We start from the raw sequence: 21,187 nt of genomic DNA, 5'->3' as shown, positions 1-21,187 counted from the left end.
AGTCAGCTCTACTGTCACCTCTTCCGTGAAGCCTTCCCTGCCTTTCCCAGGAAGAGCCAATTGCTTCTTCTTGGAGCTGCCCACTGTAATGTAAGTGGTATTGACAGGTGCTGTGGATGTTACTATTTCCCTGGCTAAAGCTTTCAAGAGCTGTCACAGTGTCTTTTCACCTATGTATACTCTGCGCACAGCATTTGCTATTAGTAGATTCTTTTCTTAAATTGATTAATTTATTTGAGAGAGTGCATGCACACGAGAAAGGGGAGGAGCAGAGGGAGAGGAACAGGCAGACTCCCAGAGCAGGTGGAGGGGATTGATTTCACAACCCTTAGATCATGACCTGAGGTGAAACCAAGAGCCCCACGCTTTACCAAGCCACCCAGGCTCCCCTGTTGGTAGATTTTTAATCAGCTTGTGTTGGAAACTTTTAGAACAAATCATTGAAGGATAAAAGGTTGGGTTTGGGTTTAATCACCAGTGTCTTGTTGAATTAATGCATGAATAAATTGTTTCAGTGGCATCTGGTAAAGAGTGAAACTTACAGGCATTAAGTCAGGTCCCTTGCCCTTGAGGAGGTTTCAGTGTTGGTTCTAGTTGCCCTCTCTGCAGGCACCACCTCCTGAAGGCCGTGATGGTGATTTGTTGAAGAGGTTCTTCAGAAATACCTAAATGACCAACATGACATAATGCAGAGAGCAGATTTGGAGCTAAGAGATGTGGCTTCTGATCTGGTTATGAGACATCAGGTTTCCACAGGTGACTATTAAGCTCCATAGCTATGGGACTTTAGGTTTCAGTTTCCTTAACAGTGAGGGATTGACTTAGTTATCCCCTAAAGGCCAGGTGCGGCCAACTCAAGCCCAGGTGCGGCCAACTCAAGACCCTCATCTGAATCTCTATGGGGAACTACACAGAGGGAGCCAGCCTTCCAGCTGGAGGAGTTTGGCCCCTCCTTAAGGAGAGTTTGTTCAGCAGGTCTACCCCTTTGTTGATGGCAGGGGTGGGGTGCGACAGTAGGCGATCAGAGAACACAAACATTTTTTAAGGACCTTTGCCGTCTCAATCGCCTCGTATCTCACGCTAAAAAGGCAGAAAGCCACGGCCAACCACTGTCTTCACAGTCATTTAGTGTCCATAGGGAAATGCTGCGTGCTAAACTCGCTCTCAAAGTGGGATTTCCCCAGACTCAACTGGGCATCTTTGACTTCCTGGCGCTAACCTAGTCCGCTTACCTGACACAAGCAGCCAGGCCTACCCGCTCCATTCTCTGAGAGGTAGGCCGGGTAAACAGGAGGGTAGAGCTTTCAGAGATACTATTCAGATGTGAAGTCAACTAGCTTGTTTAGGCATGAGTTTCTCTGGAGGTAAGAGATGGTGTGAGGGGGCGTCGGTCAGTTTCCTCCATCCCTTCCCTCCCGCCCCACAAAGGCCAAGGGCCAGACACGTGGGCAGCTGTGGAGAGGCGGAGTTTACACCAAGGCGGAGGTGCAAATGGACGGGGGCGGGGTCTCATTTGCATGGACGGCGCGCGGCCACCAATCCGGACAGGCGGAGCGACAGCCCGCGCGCCTTTTGGGGGCGGACTGACAGCCCCAGGGCCCTATGGAAGGCGGGTCCTGCGGCCGGCAGGGGCGGGACCGTGCCGGGCGCTGCCCGGGGGATTCGGGCCGGTTCGCGGGCGCTGCCAGTCTCGGGCGGCGGCGTCCAGCGCGCGGACGGCCTGCCGGGCGGGCTGGGGGCAGAGCAGCGCGCGGGTGAGGCAGAGAGAGACCGGGCCGAGGAGCAACCACTGCGACAGGTACCGGCGCCATGGCCATAGGGATGGGGCGGGCGGCCGCAGCGCCTCGGGAGCCGAATTCCCTCCTTCGCGGTCCGGGGGCCGCCGCGCTGCGGCGCACCCTCACGCATGGGTTCCCAGCCCCCGGAGCGGCGCTTCGGGGCGAACGGTGCCGGGCAAGCCTCGAGGCGAGCGCGCCGGGTGCCCCTAGCCCCACTGCGGAGCCCCTCTGTGACCCGCCGGCCCTCGGGGCCGGTGCTCCCTTTGGGAGGCGCGGAGTCCGGCGGCCGCGAGAGCCGCTCCCCGCCCCCGCCGCGCTCCCCCTCGCGGAGGCGAGGCCGGTCGCGCCGGCTTGTCCTCACCCGGCTTTTGTTTCCCGCCCGAGGTGACAGGTCCCGGCTCCGGCTCCCGTCGGCGGCCCCCGACTCGCCCGAGGCCCGGCGCCTGTGACCGCGACCGCCCGGAGCAGGCTGCGGGACCCGCCGAGAGCCGGGCGGCGCGTGAGCAGCAGCCGCCGCGGGCGGGAGAGAAACTTCGCCTTCTGGGGCCCGGGCGGCGGGCGAAGTCGAGCCGGGGTGAGCGGTGCGCCGGGACGCCGGGCGCGATGGAGCCGCGCACACCTGGCGGGGCCCGTGGCGGGCGAGGATAACCGAGTGTCCCGCGGCTGCCCTCCTCGCTTTCGGTTTGCGCTCCCCGGGCGGTGGGTGTGGATGCGTGTTCTCCGCCTTCACCTGCCGCCTGGGACAAGTGGCTGGGATACAGCATCCCGGTGCTCGGCCGCTCTTGGAGGGTGCCGGTGCAGCGCCGTTTTAACAGGTGATTATTCTCTTGCCAGGTGAAAGCCAGTTAAAACTTGTTCTAGGGCTCCTCATTCGGTTCACTCCTAGAATGTTAGAACTGCTTCCACTGATGTCTGAAAAGCTGTGCTGGCGATCGTATAGAAGCCAAACCCAGTATTGATTTAAAAACAAACCTAACCATTCGATGGGGTCAGCAGCGTGTAGGACGAGCTTGGAGGAACATTGTAGTCTTACTTAACAGTTCGGTTTCTGCAGTGGTGGCAAAAGCATAGTAAGGTACAAAGTAAATGGAGAATGCAGAACTCTAGATATCTGTGGTTCAGGACAGCGTGTACAACGTTTGGCCGCCATTCAGAAAATTCTGCATGAAGTAGTTTGAGCTCGTGGTTTTGGATTTACTTTTCAGGAGGATGTTTTCCATTGGAATAAGGCTTAGCGTTGAATGGGAGCTTTCTTTGCCTCGCTGAAGGTAGACAGGAGTGTTTATTTTCATTGTCTTACCATTTTGTTAGATTGTGGACAAGGGAAAAGTTAAGGCATATTTCGGTTAAGTATTTTTAATAGTCTATGGAATTCTGTCCCCCCCCCCCCAACTCCCGAGGGTTTTTACGTTAGAGAATTATAGTAGCTTTCTCTCTTGGTGTTTGAATCAAAATTCAAGGATAGACTTGAAAGATTTTTTTATTCTTTTAGGGAAATCTTTATTTGTGATACTTTCACTTACCATTTTCTCTTTGTCTTTCTCCCAACTGACCTCTACTTAATCTGCAGTTACGGCCCTGACCAATATAAGGCATCTACAGAAAAAAATACATTTGAAAATAATGCATAACAATTTTTAAATGTAGTTTTTACATATTTAAATTTATTTATAACACCTGATTTAGCTCAATTTTTTTCTGATGTGTCTTTATCTTCTGGGGATGATTTATATTTATTTAATAGAAGTGTTACTTCTTAAGAACAAAGTTACAGTTTTGATTTAATTATGCTACTTTATTAGTATTTTACTGAATTATAATTTTACTATTTACCTAGCTAATTAGTAACACCATTTAAAGCTGAATGCTTTAACCAATAGGCTTGTTGTGACTGGGATTTTTTTTTTTTTTTTAAAGATTTTATTTATTTATTTGACAGAGAGAAATCACAAGTAGTCGGAGAGGCAGGCAGAGAGAGAGAGAGGAGGAAGCAGGCTCCCTGCTGAGCAGAGAGCCCCACGTGGGACTCGATCCCAGGACCCTGAGATCATGACCTGAGCCGAAGGCAGCGGCTTAACCCACTGAGCCACCCAGGCGCCCGTGACTGGGATTTTTAAAAACAAAATCAAAGATGGTTTTATGAAATGTTTTCTGTCACTAAAACAATGGGCTTAAAGTTATGAGGTCTTTGTCTTTACAACATTTAACAGAACAAATATTTTTCTGAATCTTTAATTTTTTAGTTATGGTAGTTTAGATGAATTTCTTTTTTAAAACATAATTTTAACCAGTTCAACATGAAAAACGGAAAATACTGGATTAGGCAACTAATTAAAACTTCAGTTTTCTGTTTATTCTTGGATTGGAAGAGAACACATACTTTGGGTTATTTAGTTTCCTAAAAGTTTCTTAGCTTAGAATGAATCCGTCTAGAGAAGAAAGAACATAGTCTTTCTGTAGCTATAGAAGAAATTATTGCTATTAAAGCTAAGTTGTCTTTTTGATGCTTACGGTAGGTTGGCTGAACAGTGATTTGTCCTGTAGAGTTGGTTTTATTCTATATAGATAGTTGTAAGGAATCTTATAAGTCTGGGGGTCCTCATTGTTTTGGATGATTTAGGTGATTGTTCTTTAAAGTGTATAGGAATATACTAGTTTAACTACTGTGTGTAATTTACTATGTATAATAAGTATTATAATCTGTAACCTATGGTGATATTTAAATATACCACATATGATAAATTAAACTTATATTTCATAGTTTTATTTATATAAAAGCATAATTTAAGAACTTTATAAAGTAACTGTAATTAAAAACCCATTTTCAAATTCAGTTTTTAGGTATTTTACTGGGTTTTTTTGTCCACTTTAACTTGTGGTAGACCATATCATAAAATTATCAACCACATTTCAGTTTCAAAATTAAGCATAAGTTGAAGTCTCACATCTATATGGTAAACATTGTGAGTGTGTTTCAGTCATTTATCCTCAGGTGTGGTTCCTTTTGAATTTTGAATTTGGGAGTGGGCAAATATTTTTGAAAGAATAGGACCACAAAAAAACAAGGACATTTATTAAAATAGCTAATTTGAGGAATAAATCAGATGATCCTCTTAGACATCAATGTGGCTTTATTTGACAGTAATATGCATGTCATACTGGAATATCTCTATACAGGCCCTTACTGTAATTTTTCACAATTCCTAAAGAAAAAATCTGTACTTTTAAAAAAAAGATTTTATTATTTATTAATGAGAGAGGCAGAGGGAGAACGCAGGCTCCCTGTGAGCAGGGAGTTCGACTGGGTCTTGGTCCCAGGACCCTGGTATCATTAACCTGAGCAGCAGGCAGATGCTTTACTGGCTGAGCCACCCAGGCACCCCAAGAAAAAAATCTATATTGTACATATTTTGCCACAGCAAATTCTGTAATTATTTAATACTGAACAACCAAATATGTATATTTTATAATTCTGAAACTATTTGAACTTTTTTTTTTTTTTTAAGATTTAAGTAATTTGGGGCACCTGGGTGGCTCAGTGTGTTAAAGCCTCTGCCTTCTGCCCAGGTCATGATCCTAGGGTCCTGGGGATCGAGCCATACATCAGGCTCTGTGTTCAGCAGGGAGCCTGCTCCCCCCACCCCCCTGCCTGCCTCTCTGCCTACTTGTGATCTCCGTCTGTCAAATAAATAAATAAAATCTTTTTTTTATTTTATTTTTATTTTTTTTTTTTAAAGATTTTATTTATTTATTTGACAGAGAGAAATTACAAGTACACTGAGAGGCAGGCAGAGAGAGAGAGAGGAGGAAGCAGGCTCCCCGCCGAGCAGAGAGCCCGATGCGGGACTCGATCCCAGGACCCTGAGATCATGACCTGAGCCGAAGGCAGCGGCTTAACCCACTGAGCCACCCAGGCGCCCAATAAATAAAATCTTTAAAAAAAAAAAAAAAAAAAAAAAAACGATTTAAAGAAATCTGTACACCCGGTGTTGTACTTGAACCCACAATCTGGAGGTCAAGAGACACATGCTCCACCGACAGAGCCAGACAGGCACCCTGAAACTATTTAAACTTTTTAACCTAGCTGATTAATAAATTAGATTTTTTAATTATACATTTCTGAATTTTCTACAGTGCATTTTGTTTTATCAAACAATCTCTAGCTTTTATTAAAGTTTTATTAAAGAAAAAAATTTTAAGATTTTATTTATTTGACAGATCACAAGTAGACAGAGAGAGGCAAGCAGAGAGAGAGGGGGAAGCAGAGCAGAGAGCTCTGAGCAGAGAGCTGCGCAGAGAGCTGTATATTTTATAATATACAGCTGCTGACCAGAGAGCCAGATGTGGGGGTTCGATCCCAGGACCCTGAGATCATGACCTGAGCCAAAGGCAGAGGCCTAACCCACTGAGCCCCACAGGCACCCCTATTAAAGAAAAATTTTGCATGATTTACTTTTTACCAGTCTTTTGTGGTATGCTTTTAATGATACCAGAATTGCCTGGATCATTGATAACCAGGGTGCACACTTTGGTATTTTCCACATGCTGTGTCCAATTCAATATTATTGCCGCTTTAGCAATGAACACGTTTTGGCCAATGTGATGTAGTACTGTATTTCAGAGTTCCTCAAGGCAGGCAGTTGTTGGCTAGGATTACCAGTTTTGCTTGGCCATCTTTGATCATTTTGTCTGCTTGTACCCCATCATGTACTGTTCACTTATATTGAGTTGGAGCCTAGAGATAATTCACTCCAGTGACTTTTTCTTCTGTGCAGCCACCATCTTCTTGCTTTAGATGCAGGACAAACTCCAACCAAGAGCAGTCGCCAAGATGGCCAAGGAGAGAGGAATGACCTACAGGGCATTTTTAACTTCTGATAATATATCCCCAAAGTGTAAAAGAAAATGAAATCTATACACATAGGAGATTAAGTGGTTGTTAGTATGAAAGTAACTATTGATTTAAAAACAGTAACCAAGAGCGCCTCCGTGGCTCAGTGGGTTCAACCTCTGCCTTCAGCTCAGGTCATGGTCTCAGAGTCCTGGGATTGAGACCGGCATCAGCCTCTGTGCTCAGTGGGGAGCCTGCTTCTCCTCTCTCTCTGCCTGCCTCTCTGCCTACTTGTGATCTCTCTCTCTGTCAAATAAATAAATAAAATCTTAAAAAAAAAATCGATAACTACTTAAGTATGACTTAATTTATGAAAAAGATACATACCAGGTAAAAGACTCTTCTGTCAGAAGAGACAGTTTAAAATTAGTTATAGTAGGTCCTTATGCACCCTTGTAACTAATCTGTGTAACAGGTTACTAAGGATATTTTAGCAGTATTTGAAACACTAAAATTCAAGTACTCAAAATGATTATATCTCGTGTTTTTTAGTGAAAAGAATGGGCCTGTACTCAGTTGAAACTTAAACATTTAAGGCTATATATAATCCTTAAATGGAGCAAGTTCATTTTATGCTTAATTTAGTATTTACTTCCAGTCTTTTGGAAAACGGCTAGTTAATGAGAATAAAGGACCACCAGAGGGAGTATGGGGTCTACACATTTATTGTATCTGTTTTCTACTCTTGGTCTGGAAGAAAAACACTTTAAAAATAAGAATAAGATTGTAATTCTTTAAAACAGGAAAAAGATAATGAAAGTTGGAGGTTGTAGCTGTTTATAGAGCTGCTGTTGTTTTTGTAAGTTAATCAAAACTGTTTTCCTAGTTTTAGAAAATGGTATAATTATTAGAAAAGTGAAAATGATGTATTTTCAGAGTGAGTAATGGGTTAAGTGAATAATCACACATCTGTGAAAGTTAAGGAACCTCCAAATGCTAAGAATGTTTTTTAAAAACGTAGTACATTAGAATTGTGTGTCCTTGAAGTTGCTCATTTTGGGGGAGGAGGAATAAAAGATGAACAAAGATCAAACATCTTTAAAACAGGGTTGTTTCCTCCTTTTATAGTTGCAAACCCTTCCTAAAGCAAGCAGTGGTAAATTTCTAGAACCATTTGTAGCATTCTGCCTCCATTTTGGCAATTTATAAGTGATGTTAAATGAGGATCCACTTCTAGTCCCTAAAAATGATCATCTAATTATCAAAAGCAGGTCTGGGAATTTCAAACAGATCTTTTAAAAAATCAGATTTGTATGTATGTTACTTAATGTTACTACCTCTGGAAATTAAAGAACCTCCTCTGCTTTCAGCTGAAAATTACGCAGTGGGATTTCAAAGTCAAGATGTGTTTGTCATAGACTTAATGCTGTAGTAAATTACTTTTTGGGATGGAGAAAACATTCTAGAGATTGAGTCCTTTTCAGAATATATTCTCCATGAAGATGGAATGGTCTTTACCCATGTTAAGTATTAGCCAATGGATTATTTCCCTGTTTAACTTTTTTAAAAAGCAAGACAATACGATAAAACTTGTAATTTTAACACATATTTTGGGTTTTACACCTTGCATAAAAAATTATTATGTAGTGGAGGTAACATTTAATATTTTGAAGTTCTAGTTTGGAGAGGAGATTTGTTATGAGAAGGAGCTATTTCATTGAAGCAGAACAGGGCAACTTAGGTGGAAAGAAATCTGTTTCTCTTTTGAAGCATTCTTGGGTTAATACATAATACTTACTAAGAAAAATTAAACAGACAGCATTCCCATCTTAGATTTATTTTCACTAGGAACTTTATAAGTTTTTAAAAAATATCTTTGTTGGTTCCAGGTGGACTTCTCAGAATCTATTCATTTATATACATACTCACACAGATAAAACACCTATATTTTTTGTATTTTATATAACTATATATTTTTGTGATATGTTTATGGGCAATCAGTTCATCTTTCTATACTATATGACTTTATGGGCTCATTTATATGTTGGAACCCTCCCCTTTTTAAGTGAAATCTTATTGCATTAAGGGGAATAAAGTACATGTTTGCAAAAAGATTGATGTAAAATGTTCATGCAGCTTTTTTCATAATAGGAATGGACTACTGATTCACACAACATAAATGAATCTCAGAAATATTATTCAGAGCAAGAGAAGCGAGGCACAAGTATGTACCAAATGATGCCATTTATGAGAAATATAAGAACAGGCAAAACTTTAGGTGTGGTGATAGAAATCAGGACAGTGGCTTCTGGGTAAGGGTTGTGGTAGACTGGAAGGGGGCAAAAGGGACCTTTCTGGGGAGATAGAAGTATTCTGTAACTTGACTTTGGTAATGCTAATTCAGTGTATACTTGTTGTGTAACTTCTTATTTTCATATAATTTTTAACTTACAGAGAAGTTGCAAGGCCTAATACAAGGAACATTGAGATTCACCAGTTGTTGGTGTATGCGCTTGATCAAACTTATTGAGCTGACTACTTAAGATCTGGACACTTTACGGTATGTAATTTTTACTTTAATTAGGAAAAAAGCTACAACAATTTGAAGAGGACAGTGATCTTGTTACCTGCAAAAAGTGAAATACCTCAATTCAGACTTCATCAGTGCTTTCATAGTGATGGGGAAAAAGAGAATCTCTGTCAGCCTTCTTTTGTCTTTACATAGATGTATACACTCCGCTTCTCTCTAAAGTTTCCTAATGACCTGTTTCATTAGAAGAAATAAGATTCTGAAAATGATTGAAGGCAGAACTGCCAGCAAGGAAACCCTGCTTGATTTTGTTATCCTATGCACATCACCTAGGAAGTGAGACTGATAGCTAGCAATACTTTTCTGGGAATTGATTATTCCTGTTAGAAGAGTTGTACCCCTACAGCGTGCTAGGTTTTGCACAGACATGTATAGTTTTTATTTCTTGGAACTTACAGATGAAGAGAAGGCAAACAAATCTACTTATCATTTTTGGGTGGTGCTGTTTATCATAGAGAGGAAAGATATGCGCTTGTAAACCATATATACTACTCTTGCTTATCAGTAAGTGGTAAATCTAAGCGGTCAATTTGTTCTCTGCTAGTTGCGGTACTATCATGGTCTTAGTAGAGTGATACGACTTAAATTTCATCTATTTAAATCCTAGCTTAAACTATGATCATTGTTAAAAACTTTCAACTTTCCCCCCTCATTAGTTTATATAATTTTAAATATTTGTTTCTAATTTGTGGATATTGGCCCTTTTTTTTTTTTTTTTTTATCTCTGTAAAAAGTTGTTTGATTATTTACTAGAGTTGGAAGATGTTTGAGATAATATGATAGCTAACCAGCATGTCCAATGAATCAATCATTGATACTGGGAATAAATGTTTATTTTGCTTTTCGTAACTAACACATATGTTTATATGGACTATATATATATATATATATTTTTTTTAACAAAAATAAAAGTTCTTTGAAGAGAAAAATAACAATTCTTCAGCGTCAGCCAACATGGGTAAATGGATTTTTTTTCTTTTTAATGAACATATTTATAGTCCTCTAAAATGACAGGATGTTTTCTCCCTTTCATACACATTAAATTTGATTAATCTATTGAGAATCAATAAAACATTATTTGAAAAGTTTTTGTCTGTTAGAATTTTGTTTTGAGTTGTCAAGCCTTAACGACAGATAGAATTTTTAAGATATCTGGAGTGCCTGGGTGGCTCAGTTGGTCTTGATTTTTGGCTCAGGTGATGAGATGGAGCCCCACCTTGGGCTCTTGCTGGGGGTGGAGCCTTCTTGGGAGTCTTTTTCTCCCTCTCCCTGCCCCTCTCCGACTTGTGTTCATGCTTTCTCAAAAAAAGTTTTATTTTTTTAAAGATTTTATTTATTTATTTGACAGATAGATCACAAGTAGGCCCAGAGGCAGGCAGAGAGAGAGGGGGGAAGCAGGCTCCCCACTGAGCAGAGAGCCTGATGCGGGGCTCGATCCCAGGACCCTGGAATCATTGAAAAGAATTTTTAAAATATCTGTAGGTAGGCTTTTTAAAGACTTTTTTTTTTAACTATGGAAGTTTTAAACTACACAGAACTGGGGAGAATAGTATTATGAACTTCCATATACCTGTTCTCCAGATTTATTAATTATCCGCATTTTGGTTAATGTTCTTTTAAGTTCTCACCACTATTGTAAAATAGTAGTAGTATTGGTGCATCAGATTTTTCTGTTTTTTCCAAAAGTTTTCTTATAAATAGAGAAACTTCAGAAGCATTGTGTTTTAGTTCAGAGGCTTGACTTTGGACAAACCATAATTTTGAAACTATTTTAATTGTTAGTTTTTTTTTCCTGTTAATTCATAGCCTGAGAAAAAAATTAATTTTTTTTAGCTTTTCATTTAGAACAAAGCAGTCCAAATATTCCATATCTGTATGATAAGTATTATTCATCTGAAAGGTTAGGTTATCTTCAAAGTGTAATATCTGAGGGTTGCTATTGTCTTTTCCATAACCTTCTCTTTCTCTATAAACTTAATCATTGCTCTGCTTTCTAGACCGCAAATCTCTATCTTTTGTCTAAACTTGAGGCCCAAATTTTTACCTATGTCTTGAAACTAAATATGTTTAAATACCATCCCTGTAGCAGCTGCACACGAACACCCCTCCCCTTACCCCCAGCTGAAAAGCTCTTCCCAGTTTTCCTCTTCAGCTGTTAGTAACTTCATTATTCTTTTTTTTTTTTTTTAAAGATTTTATTTTATTTATTTGACAGAGAGAGATCACAGTAGACAGAGAGGCAGGCAGAGAGAGAGAGAGAGGGAAGCAGGCTCCCTGCTGAGCAGAGAGCCCGATGTGGGACTCGATCCCAGGACCCTGAGATCATGACCTGAGCCGAAGGCAGCAGCTTAACCCACTGAGCCACCCAGGCACCCAGTCACTTCATTATTCTTGTTGGTTATTTTTACTCTTACTTCCTAAATTCATTGAGTCACTAAAATAGTTTGTTTCTAACTTTATAATGACTCTTTTAATCTTTTTGTCCTTTTCATTTTCAGTATAATAATCTTGATTTGGTTAAGATGTTAAAGCAGGAGATTGTTCCTAATCTAGAATGAACTTCATGTACATAATAAAGGAAGCTATGTTCCTAAAGTAAACGAAGACATTTTCTTCCCTTCCAGAGAAGGCTTCAGTCAGCCTTCTATAGGCAAACACATCAGTATTAAGGCCTATGTGTTCACTGTATTTAAGCTAAGGTTCTATTTTAGACTTTAGGATCAGTTCAAATACCCTGGAGTACAGTGGCTGGCAGGGCCCACAGTTTATGGGGGGAGCAGTGTGTAAATAACAGACTTCATGAGGCCACAGCCTAGGATGAGTTCCTTCCAGCCCAACGTATCTTGAAGTGCTTTTCAGTGGAGGAAATTCTAAGTGTACATAACACATTTTCAGGACTTCCTGGTGTTTTTAAGGCTAAAGGTAAGAGTCTATGGGCTTATGTTAAAACTTCTCCCTCACGCCATATTTCCTGGTCAAGATAGTTTCTGTCTAAAAGCCACCTTTGCTGGAAGTGACAGGATACTCTCTTCATTTCTTTTCTTTACAGACTCCTGGCATTGATGTTTGTCAGAAAGATAGGAACCTGTGGTTAGTTAGGAGGGCATAAAATAGAAACGGGAAAATAAGTTATATCCATTGCATTTCCCACTAGCTGTCATCCAGCCTCCAGGGGTCTTGGGCTTGATTCCTTTCCCAGTGGATTGTAGTTTATCAGTTTGGCTGGCTTTTGATCAGCTTTCGGAGATCTTTTTTCTTTTCTTTTTATAAATTTTTTATTTTTTATAAACATATATTTTTATCCCCAGGGGTACAGGTCTGTGAATCACCAGGTTTACACACTTCACAGCACTCACCAAAGCACATACCCTCCCCAATGTCCATAATCCCACCCCCTTCTCCCAAACCCCCTCCCCTCAGCAATCCTCAGTTTGTTTTGTGAGATTAAGAGTCACTTATGGTTTGTCTCCCTCCCAATCCCATTTTCTTTCATTTATTCTTCTCGTACCCACTTAAGCCCCCATGTTGCATCACCACTTCCTCATCAGGGAGATCATATGATAGTTGTCTTTCTCCGCTTGACTTATTTCGCTAAGCATGATACGCTCTAGTTCCATCCATGTTGTCGCAAATGGCAAGATTTCATTTCTTTTGATGGCTGCATAGTATTCCATTGTGTATATACACCACATCTTCTTGATCCATTCATCTGTTGATGGACATCTAGGTTCTTTCCATAGTTTGGCTATTGTGGACATTGCTGCTATAAACATTCGGGTACACGTGCCCCTTTGGATGACTACGTTTGTATCTTTAGGGTAAATACCCAATAGTGCAATTGCTGGGTCATAGGGCAGTTCTATTTTCAACATTTTGAGGAACCTCCATGCTGTTTTCCAGAGTGGCTGCACCAGCTTGCATTCCCACCAACAGTGTAGGAGGGTTCCCCTTTCTCCGCATCCTCGCCAGCATCTGTCATTTCCTGACTTGTTGATTTAAGCCATTCTGACTGGTGTGAGGTGATATCTCATTGTGGTTTTGATTTGTATTTCCCTGATGCCAAGTGATATGGAGCACTTTTTCATGTGTCTGTTCGCCATCTGGATGTCTTCTTTGCAGAAATGTCTGTTCATGTCTTCTGCCCATTTCTTGATTGGATTATTTGTTCTTCGGGTGTTGAGTTTGCTAAGTTCTTTATAGATTCTGGACACTAGTCCTTTATCTGATATGTGGTTTGCAAATATCTTCTCCCATTCTGTCAGTTGTCTTTTGATTTTGTTAACTGTTTCCTTTGCTGTGCAAAAGCTTTTGATCTTGATGAAATCCCAATAGTTCATTTTTTCCCTTGCTTCCCTTGCCTTTTGCGTTGTTCCTAGGAAGATGTTGCTGCGGCTGAGGTCGAAGAGGTTGCTGCCTGTGTTCTCCTCAAGGATTTTGATGGATTCCTTTCGTACATTGAGGTCCTTCATCCATTTTTATTTATTTATTTATTTATTTTTAATTTTTTATTTTTTATAAACATATATTTTTATCCCCAGGGGTACAGGTCTGTGAATCACCAGGTTTACACACTTCACAGCACTCACCAAATCAAATACCCTCCCCAAAGTCCATAATCCCACCCCCTTCTCCCAAACCCCCTCCCCCCGGCAACCCTCAGTTTGTTTTGTGAGATTAAGAGTCACTTATGGTTTGTCTCCCTCCCAATCCCATCTTGTTTCATTTATTCTTCTTCTACCCACTTAAGCCTCCATGTTGCATCACCACTTCCTCATATCAGGGAGATCATATGATAGTTGTCTTTCTCTGCTTGACTTATTTCGCTAAGCATGATACGCTCTAGTTCCATCCATGTTGTTGCAAATGGCAAGATTTCATTTCTTTTGATGGCTGCATAGTATTCCATTGTGTATATATACCACATCTTCTTGATCCATTCATCTGTTGATGGACATCTAGGTTCTTTCCATAGTTTGGCTATTGTGGACATTGCTGCTATAAACATTCGGGTGCATGTGTCCCTTTGGATCACTACATTTGTATCTTTAGGGTAAATACCCAATAGTGCAATTGCTGGGTCATAGGGCAGTTCTATTTTCAACATTTTGAGGAACCTCCATGCATGCTGTTTCCAGAGTGGCTGCACCAGCTTGCATTCCCACCAACAGTGTAGGAGGGTTCCCCTTTCTCCGCATCCTCGCCAGCATCTGTCATTTCCTGACTTGTTGATTTTAGCCATTCTGACTGGTGTGAGGTGATATCTCATTGTGGTTTTGATTTGTATTTCCCTGATGCCAAGTGATATGGAGCACTTTTTCATGTGTCTGTTCGCCATCTGGATGTCTTCTTTGCAGAAATGTCTGTTCATGTCTTCTGCCCATTTCTTGATTGGATTATTTGTTCTTCGGGTGTTGAGTTTGCTAAGTTCTTTATAGATTCTGGACACTAGTCCTTTATCTGATATGTCGTTTGCAAATATCTTCTCCCATTCTGTCAGTTGTCTTTTGATTTTGTTAACTGTTTCCTTTGCTGTGCAAAAGCTTTTGATCTTGATGAAATCCCAGTAGTTCATTTTTTCCCTTGCTTCCCTTGCCTTTGGCGTTGTTCCTAGGAAGATGTTGCTGCGGCAGAGGTCGAAGAGGTTGCTGCCCGTGTTCTCCTCAAGGATTTTGATGGATTCCTTTCGTACATTGAGGTCCTTCATCCATTTTGAGTCTATTTTTGTGTGTGGTGTAAGGAAATGGTCCAATTTCATTTTTCTGCATGTGGCTGTCCAATTTTCCCAGCACCATTTATTGAAGAGGCTGTCTTTTTTCCATTGGACATTCTTTCCTGCTTTGTCGAAGATTAGTTGACCATAGAGTTGAGGGTCTATTTCTGGGCTCTCTATTCTGTTCCATTGATCTATGTGTCTGTTTTTGTGCCAGTACGATGCTGTCTTGATGATGACAGCTTTGTAATAGAGCTTGAAGTCCGGAATTGTGATGCCACCAACTTTTGGCTTTCTTTTTTAATATCCCTTTGGCTATTCGAGGTCTTTTCTGGTTCCATATAAATTTTAGAATTATTTGTTCCATTTCTTTGAAAAAGATGGATGGTACTTTGATAGGAATTGCATTAAATGTGTAGATTGCTTTAGGTAGCATAGACATTTTCACCATATTTATTCTTCCAATCCAGGAGCATGGAACATTTTTCCATTTCTTTGTGTCGTCCTCAATTTCTTTCATGAGTACTTTATAGTTTTCTGAGTATAGATTCTGTGTCTCTTTGGTTAGGTTTATTCCTAGGTATCTTATGGTTTTGGGTGCAATTGTAAATGGGATTGACTCCTTAATTTCTCTTTCTTCTGTCTTGCTGTTGGTGTAGAGAAATGCAACTGATTTCTGTGCATTGATTTTATATCCTGACACTTTACTGAATTCCTGTATAAGTTCTAGCAGTTTTGGAGTGCAGTCTTTTGGGTTTTCCACATATAGTATCATATCATCTGCGAAGAGTGATGATTTGACTTCTTCTTTGCCGATTTGGATGCCTTTAATTTCCTTTTGTTGTCTGATTGTTGAGGCTAGGACCTTTAGTACTATGTTGAATAGCAGTGGTGATAATGGACATCCCTGCCGTGTTCCTGACCTTAGCGGAAAAGCTTTCAGTTTTTCTCCATTGAGAATGATATTTGCGGTGGGTTTTTCATAGATGGCTTTGATATTGAGGTATGAGCCCTCTATCCCTACACTTTGAAGAGTTTTGATCAGGAAGGGATGCTGTACTTTGTCAAATGCTTTTTCAGCATCTATTGAGAGTATCATATGGTTCTTGTTATTTCTTTTATTGATGTGTTGTATCACATTGACTGATTTGCAGATGTTGAACCAACCTTGCAGCCCTGGAATAAATCCCACTTGGTCGTGGTGAATAATCTTTTTAATGTACTGTTGAATCCTATTGGCTAGTATTTTGTTGAGTATTTTCGCATCTGTGTTCATCAAGGATATTGGTCTATAGTTCTCTTTTTTGGTGGGATCCTTGTCTGGTTTTGGGATCAAGGTGATGCTGGCCTCATAAAATGAGTTTGGAAGTTTTCCTTCCATTTCTATTTTTTGGAACAGTTTCAGGAGAATAGGAATTAGTTCTTCTTTAAATGTTTGGTAGAATTCCCCCGGGAAGCCGTCTGGCCCTGGGCTTTTGTTTGTTTGGAGATTTTTAATGACTGTTTCAATCTCCTTACTGGTTATGGGTCTGTTCAGGCTTTCTATTTCTTCCTGGTTCAGTTGTGGTAGTTTATATGTTTCTAGGAATGCATCCATTTCTTCCAGATTGTCAAATTTATTGCCGTAGAGTTGCTCATAGTATGTTCTTATAATAGTTTGTATTTCTTTGGTGTTAGTTGTGATCTCTCCTCTTTCATTCATGATTTTATTTATTTGGGTCCTTTCTCTTTTCTTTTTGATAAGTCTGGCCAGGGGTTTATCAATTTTATTAATTCTTTCAAAGAAGCAGCTCCTAGTTTCGTTGATTTGTTCTATTGTGTTTTTGGTTTCTATTTCATTGATTTCTGCTCTGATCTTTATGATTTCTCTTCTCCTGCTGGGCTTAGGGTTTCTTTCTTGTTCTTTCTCCAGCTCCTTTAGGTGTAGGGTTAGGTTGTGTACCTGAGACCTTTCTTGTTTCTTTTTTTTTTTTTTTTAAAGATTTTATTTATTTATTTGACAGAGAGAGATCACAAGTAGGCAGAGACTCAGGCAGAGAGAGAGAGAGAGGAGGAAGCAGGCTCCCTGCTGAGCAGAGAACCCGATGCGGGACTCGATCCCAGGACCCTGAGATCATGACCTGAGCCGAAGGCAGCGGCTTAACCCACTGAGCCACCCAGGCGCCCACCTTTCTTGTTTCTTGAGAAAGGCTTGTACCGCTATATATTATTTTCCTCTCAGGACTGCCTTTGTTGTGTCCCACAGGTTTTGAACCAGTGTATTTTCATTATCATTTGTTTCCATGATTTTTTTCAATTCTTCTTTAATTTCCCGGTTGACCCATTCATTCTTTAGAAGGATGCTGTTTAGTCTCCCATGTATTTGGATTCTTTTCAAACTTCCTTTTGTGGTTGAGTTCTAGCTTTAGAGCATTGTCGTCTGAAAATATGCAGGGAATGATCCCAATCATTTGATACCGGTTGAGTCCTGATTTAGGACCGAGGATGTGATGTATTCTGGAGAATGTTCCATGTGCACTTAAGAATGTGTATTCTGTTGCTTTGGGATGAAATGTTCTGAATATATCTGTGATGTCCCATCTGGTCCAGTGTGTCGTTTAAGGCCTTTATTTCCTTGCTGATCTTTTGCTTGGATGATCTGTCCATTTCAGTGAGGGGAGTGTTAAAGTCCCCTACTATTATTGTATTATTGTTGATGTGTTTCTTTGATTTTGTTATTAATTGGTTTATATAGTTGGCTGCTCCCACGTTGGGGGCATAGATATTTAAAATTGTTAAATCTTCTTGTTGGACAGACCCTTTGAGTATGATAAAGTGTCCTTCCTCATCTCTTATTATAGTCTTTGGCTTAAAATCTAATTGATCTGATATAAGGATTGCCACTCCTGCTTTCTTCTGATGTCCATTAGCATGGTAAATTCTTTTCCACCCCCTTACTTTAAATCTGGAGGTGTCTTCGGACTTAAAATGAGTTTCTTGGAGGCAACATATAGATGGGTTTTGCTTTTTTATCCATTCTGATACCCTGTGTCTTTTGACAGGGGCATTTAGCCCATTAACATTCAGGGTAACTATTGAGAGATATGAATTTAGTGCCATTGTATTGCCTGTAAGGTGACTGTTACTGTATATGGTCTCTGTTCCTTTCTGATCTACCACTTGTAGGCTCTCTCTTTGCTTAGAGGACCCCTTTCAATATTTCCTGTAGAGCTGGTTTGGTGTTTGCAAATTCTTTCAGTTTTTGTTTGTCCTGGAAGCTTTTAATCTCTCCTTCTATTTTCAATGATAGCCTAGCTGGATATAGTATTCTTGGCTGCATGTTTTTCTCGTTTAGTGCTCTGAAAATATCATGCCAGCTCTTTCTGGCCTGCCAGGTCTCTGTGGATAAGTCAGCTGCCAATCTAATATTTTTACCATTGTATGTTACAGACTTCTTTTCCCGGGCTGCTTTCAGGATTTTCTCTTTGTCACTGAGACTTGTAAATTTTACTATTAGGTGACGGGGTGTGGGCCTATTCTTATTGATTTTTGAGGGGCGTTCTCTGAACCTCCTGAATTTTGATGCTCATTCCCTTTGCCATATTGGGGAAATTCTCCCCAATAATTCTCTCCAGTATACCTTCTGCTCCCCTCTCTCTTTCTTCTTCTTCTGGAATCCCAATTATTCTAATGTTGTTTCGTCTTATGGTGTCACTTATCTCTCGAATTCTCCCCTGTGGTCCAGTAGCTGTTTGTCCCTCTTTTGCTCAGCTTCTTTATTCTCTGTCATTTGGTCTTCTATATCACTTATTCTTTCTTCTGCCTCATTTATCCTAGCAGTGAGACCCTCCATTTTTGATTGCACCTCATTAATAGCTTTTTTGATTTCAACTTGGTTAGACTTTAGTTCTTTTATTTCTCCAGAAAGGGCTTTTATATCTCTCGAGAGGGTTTCTCTAATATCTTCCATGCTTTTTTCGAGCCCGGCTAGAACCTTGAGAATTGTCATTCTGAACTCTAGATCTGACATATTACCAATGTCTGTATTGATTAGGTCCCTAGCCTTCGGTACTGCCTCTTGTTCTTTTTTTTGTGTTGAATTTTTCCGTCTTGTCATTTTGTCCAGATAAGAGTATATGAAGGGGCAAGTAAAATACTAAAAGGGTGGCAACAACCCCAGGAAAATATGCTTTAAACAAATTAGAAGAGATCCAAAATCGTGAGGGGGGAGAAGGGGGGTAAAAAGAGGTTCAATAAAGAAGAAAGGAAAAAAAAAAAGAAAAAAGAAAAAAAAAAAGAAAAGAATTTAAAAAAAGGAAAACACCTTTCAGAAAGTGGTTGTTTTTCTGTTCCAGAATTGCTGTTCTTCTTCTCTTCGATCTGCCGATGGATTTTCAGGTGTTTGCAATCTTTAGATACGCGATCTAGCTGATCTCCGGCTAGCTGAAGTAGTCTCAGCCTGCTACTTCTCCGCCATCTTGACTCCTCCTCTCGGAGATCTTTTTTCTTTATGCTCTTCTGGGAAATGTTTGAATCTCCTGGTAAGAACCAGGACCCTATTTGAGATTACTGACTTTGGGAATAAAAGAATAAAATTCCATATTGCTTTAACCTAATCCAGAATGGTTATTTTCTTCTAAGGGAATTAGCAATAATAAGTAGATTGTGAGATGCTTATGCAGAAACTAATTAATAGTTATTAAGATCGGAAAATGGAGGAGTAAAATACATTTCTAGGAAGCTTAGTTTGGTAGGTGTAGACATTGGGGTGAGATTCAGTAGCCATTTGTTCTTAGGCAATTTAAAATCAACCTTTCTGAGCCTTATTTTAATTGTAAAATGGGTGGGTTGGATTAGGTAGTACTTTAAGGTTTCTTTGCAGCTCTGAAATTCTAAAATGAATGGTTTCTTGGAAAAAATCTCCTAATTTATATACTATTTCTAGTAAATGGTTTTTCATTTTTTTTTTTTATAAAGAAAAAAATATATATATATTTAGGATATCTAGCTCCTTTTTTCCTTTTCCTTGCCTCTAAAGGAAATAGAAGGAATATATATATTTTTTCCTTCTATTTCCTTTAGCCTTTTCCTTCTTTTTTTCTTTTTTCCTTTTTCTTTTCCTTTTTTCCTTTTCCTAGCCTCTAAAGGAAATAGAGGCTTTTTCCTTTAGAGGCTAGGAAAAGGAAAAAAGGAGCCAAATATCCTAAAATGGATTAGATTTTGGTATTATTTATCTTTGTTTCTCCACTGAATTTATGCTGGACTCTACTTTCTACCTTATATTTGTGCACATTTTCTTGCTTTTTCTTTCATTTACACTGTAACTTTCATATCCCTCTTTTCGGTACTGATTTTTTCTAGCTGTTTTTCAGTACTCATTTCATTATGGGCATGGAATCTATCAGATATTAAATTTAGATATCCTAATGGTTGTTAGGATTAATGGGACCCTTCTACTCTATAATACAAAAGCTTAGAGAGAGGAGTCTGAGCATAAAGGAAGTGAGGGAGCCTGAAGGGAGTGTGAGTGATGTGGAAGAGCGTTTCCCAGGATTATTCTGATATATATATTTTTAAAGATTTTATTTACTTATTTGACAGAGAGACAGATCACAAGTAGGCAGAGAGGCAGGCAGAGAGATAGAGGGAAGCAGGCTTCCCACTGAGCAGAGAGCCCAATGTGGGACTCGATCCCAGGACCCTGGGATCATGACCTGAGCTGAAGGCAGAGACTTTAGCCCACTGAGGCACACAGGCACCCCATTCTGATATTTTGATTTAAAATATAAGTTAACATTTTTAAGTTGGTGATGGTGACTCTGCCAGTGATAGGACAGTTTGGTCCCAAAGTCCTGCTGAACTACAAATTTCTTGGGGGCAACAGCTGCACCTCTGGTCCTGAATCCTTATTGTTCAGAGTCATGCCGCAGAGTAAGTGCAAGTTGAACTTCACTGTAGTTAGGACTGATTCTTCAAGGTGTTCTGTGGTGCACTGCAGATGAAGAGTGTGGTACAGACTCTTAAGTAAGACTATCCTTACACTGTGAAATTGAATAACATATATAGCTTCTCTGAGCCTCATTTCCTCATTTGCAGTATTGAGGAGGGGCAGTTGTGAGCATTAAATGAGACTGTACATATAAAGGCACTCAACCCAGAGTCTGGTATATGTCTCCGATATGTTGACGAAATGTCATTTATAGTTACATTAATAAGCACTTTCAGATTTCAGATACTAGCTTCTCTTAGGTTCTAAGTAGCATTGTTGCAGAATAAGTGAGAAAAAAGCCTGTTCTTAG

The 21,187-nt window shown here is 40.2% G+C and overlaps 1 protein-coding gene across 8 annotated transcripts in view; it reads left to right on the top strand.

The window, feature by feature from the left end:
- Positions 1–1,644: 1,644 nt before the first annotated feature.
- FKBP5 (FKBP prolyl isomerase 5) overlaps positions 1,645–21,187 on the top strand; it is a 121,765-nt gene continuing 102,222 nt past the window's right edge. For 4 of the 8 annotated variants that reach the window (XM_004770694.3, XM_004770688.3, XM_004770690.3 and 1 more), the window contains exons 1-2: positions 1,646–1,798; positions 9,064–9,169. The gene's annotated coding sequence lies outside the window, so the exon portion shown is untranslated. Of the gene's footprint in view, positions 1,799–2,358; positions 2,594–8,754; positions 8,834–9,063; positions 9,170–21,187 lie in introns of those variants that run through there. The other 4 variants (XM_004770692.3, XM_045074766.1, XM_045074767.1 and 1 more) reach the window with 3 other exon arrangements.

The sequence above is a fragment of the Mustela putorius genome, unplaced genomic scaffold (genome assembly GCF_011764305.1).
Source record: "Mustela putorius furo isolate JIRA1106 unplaced genomic scaffold, ASM1176430v1.1 tig00000135_pilon_pilon_pilon, whole genome shotgun sequence".
Classification (NCBI taxonomy): Eukaryota; Metazoa; Chordata; class Mammalia; order Carnivora; family Mustelidae; genus Mustela; species Mustela putorius.
This window is presented reverse-complemented; position numbering and strand designations above follow the sequence as displayed.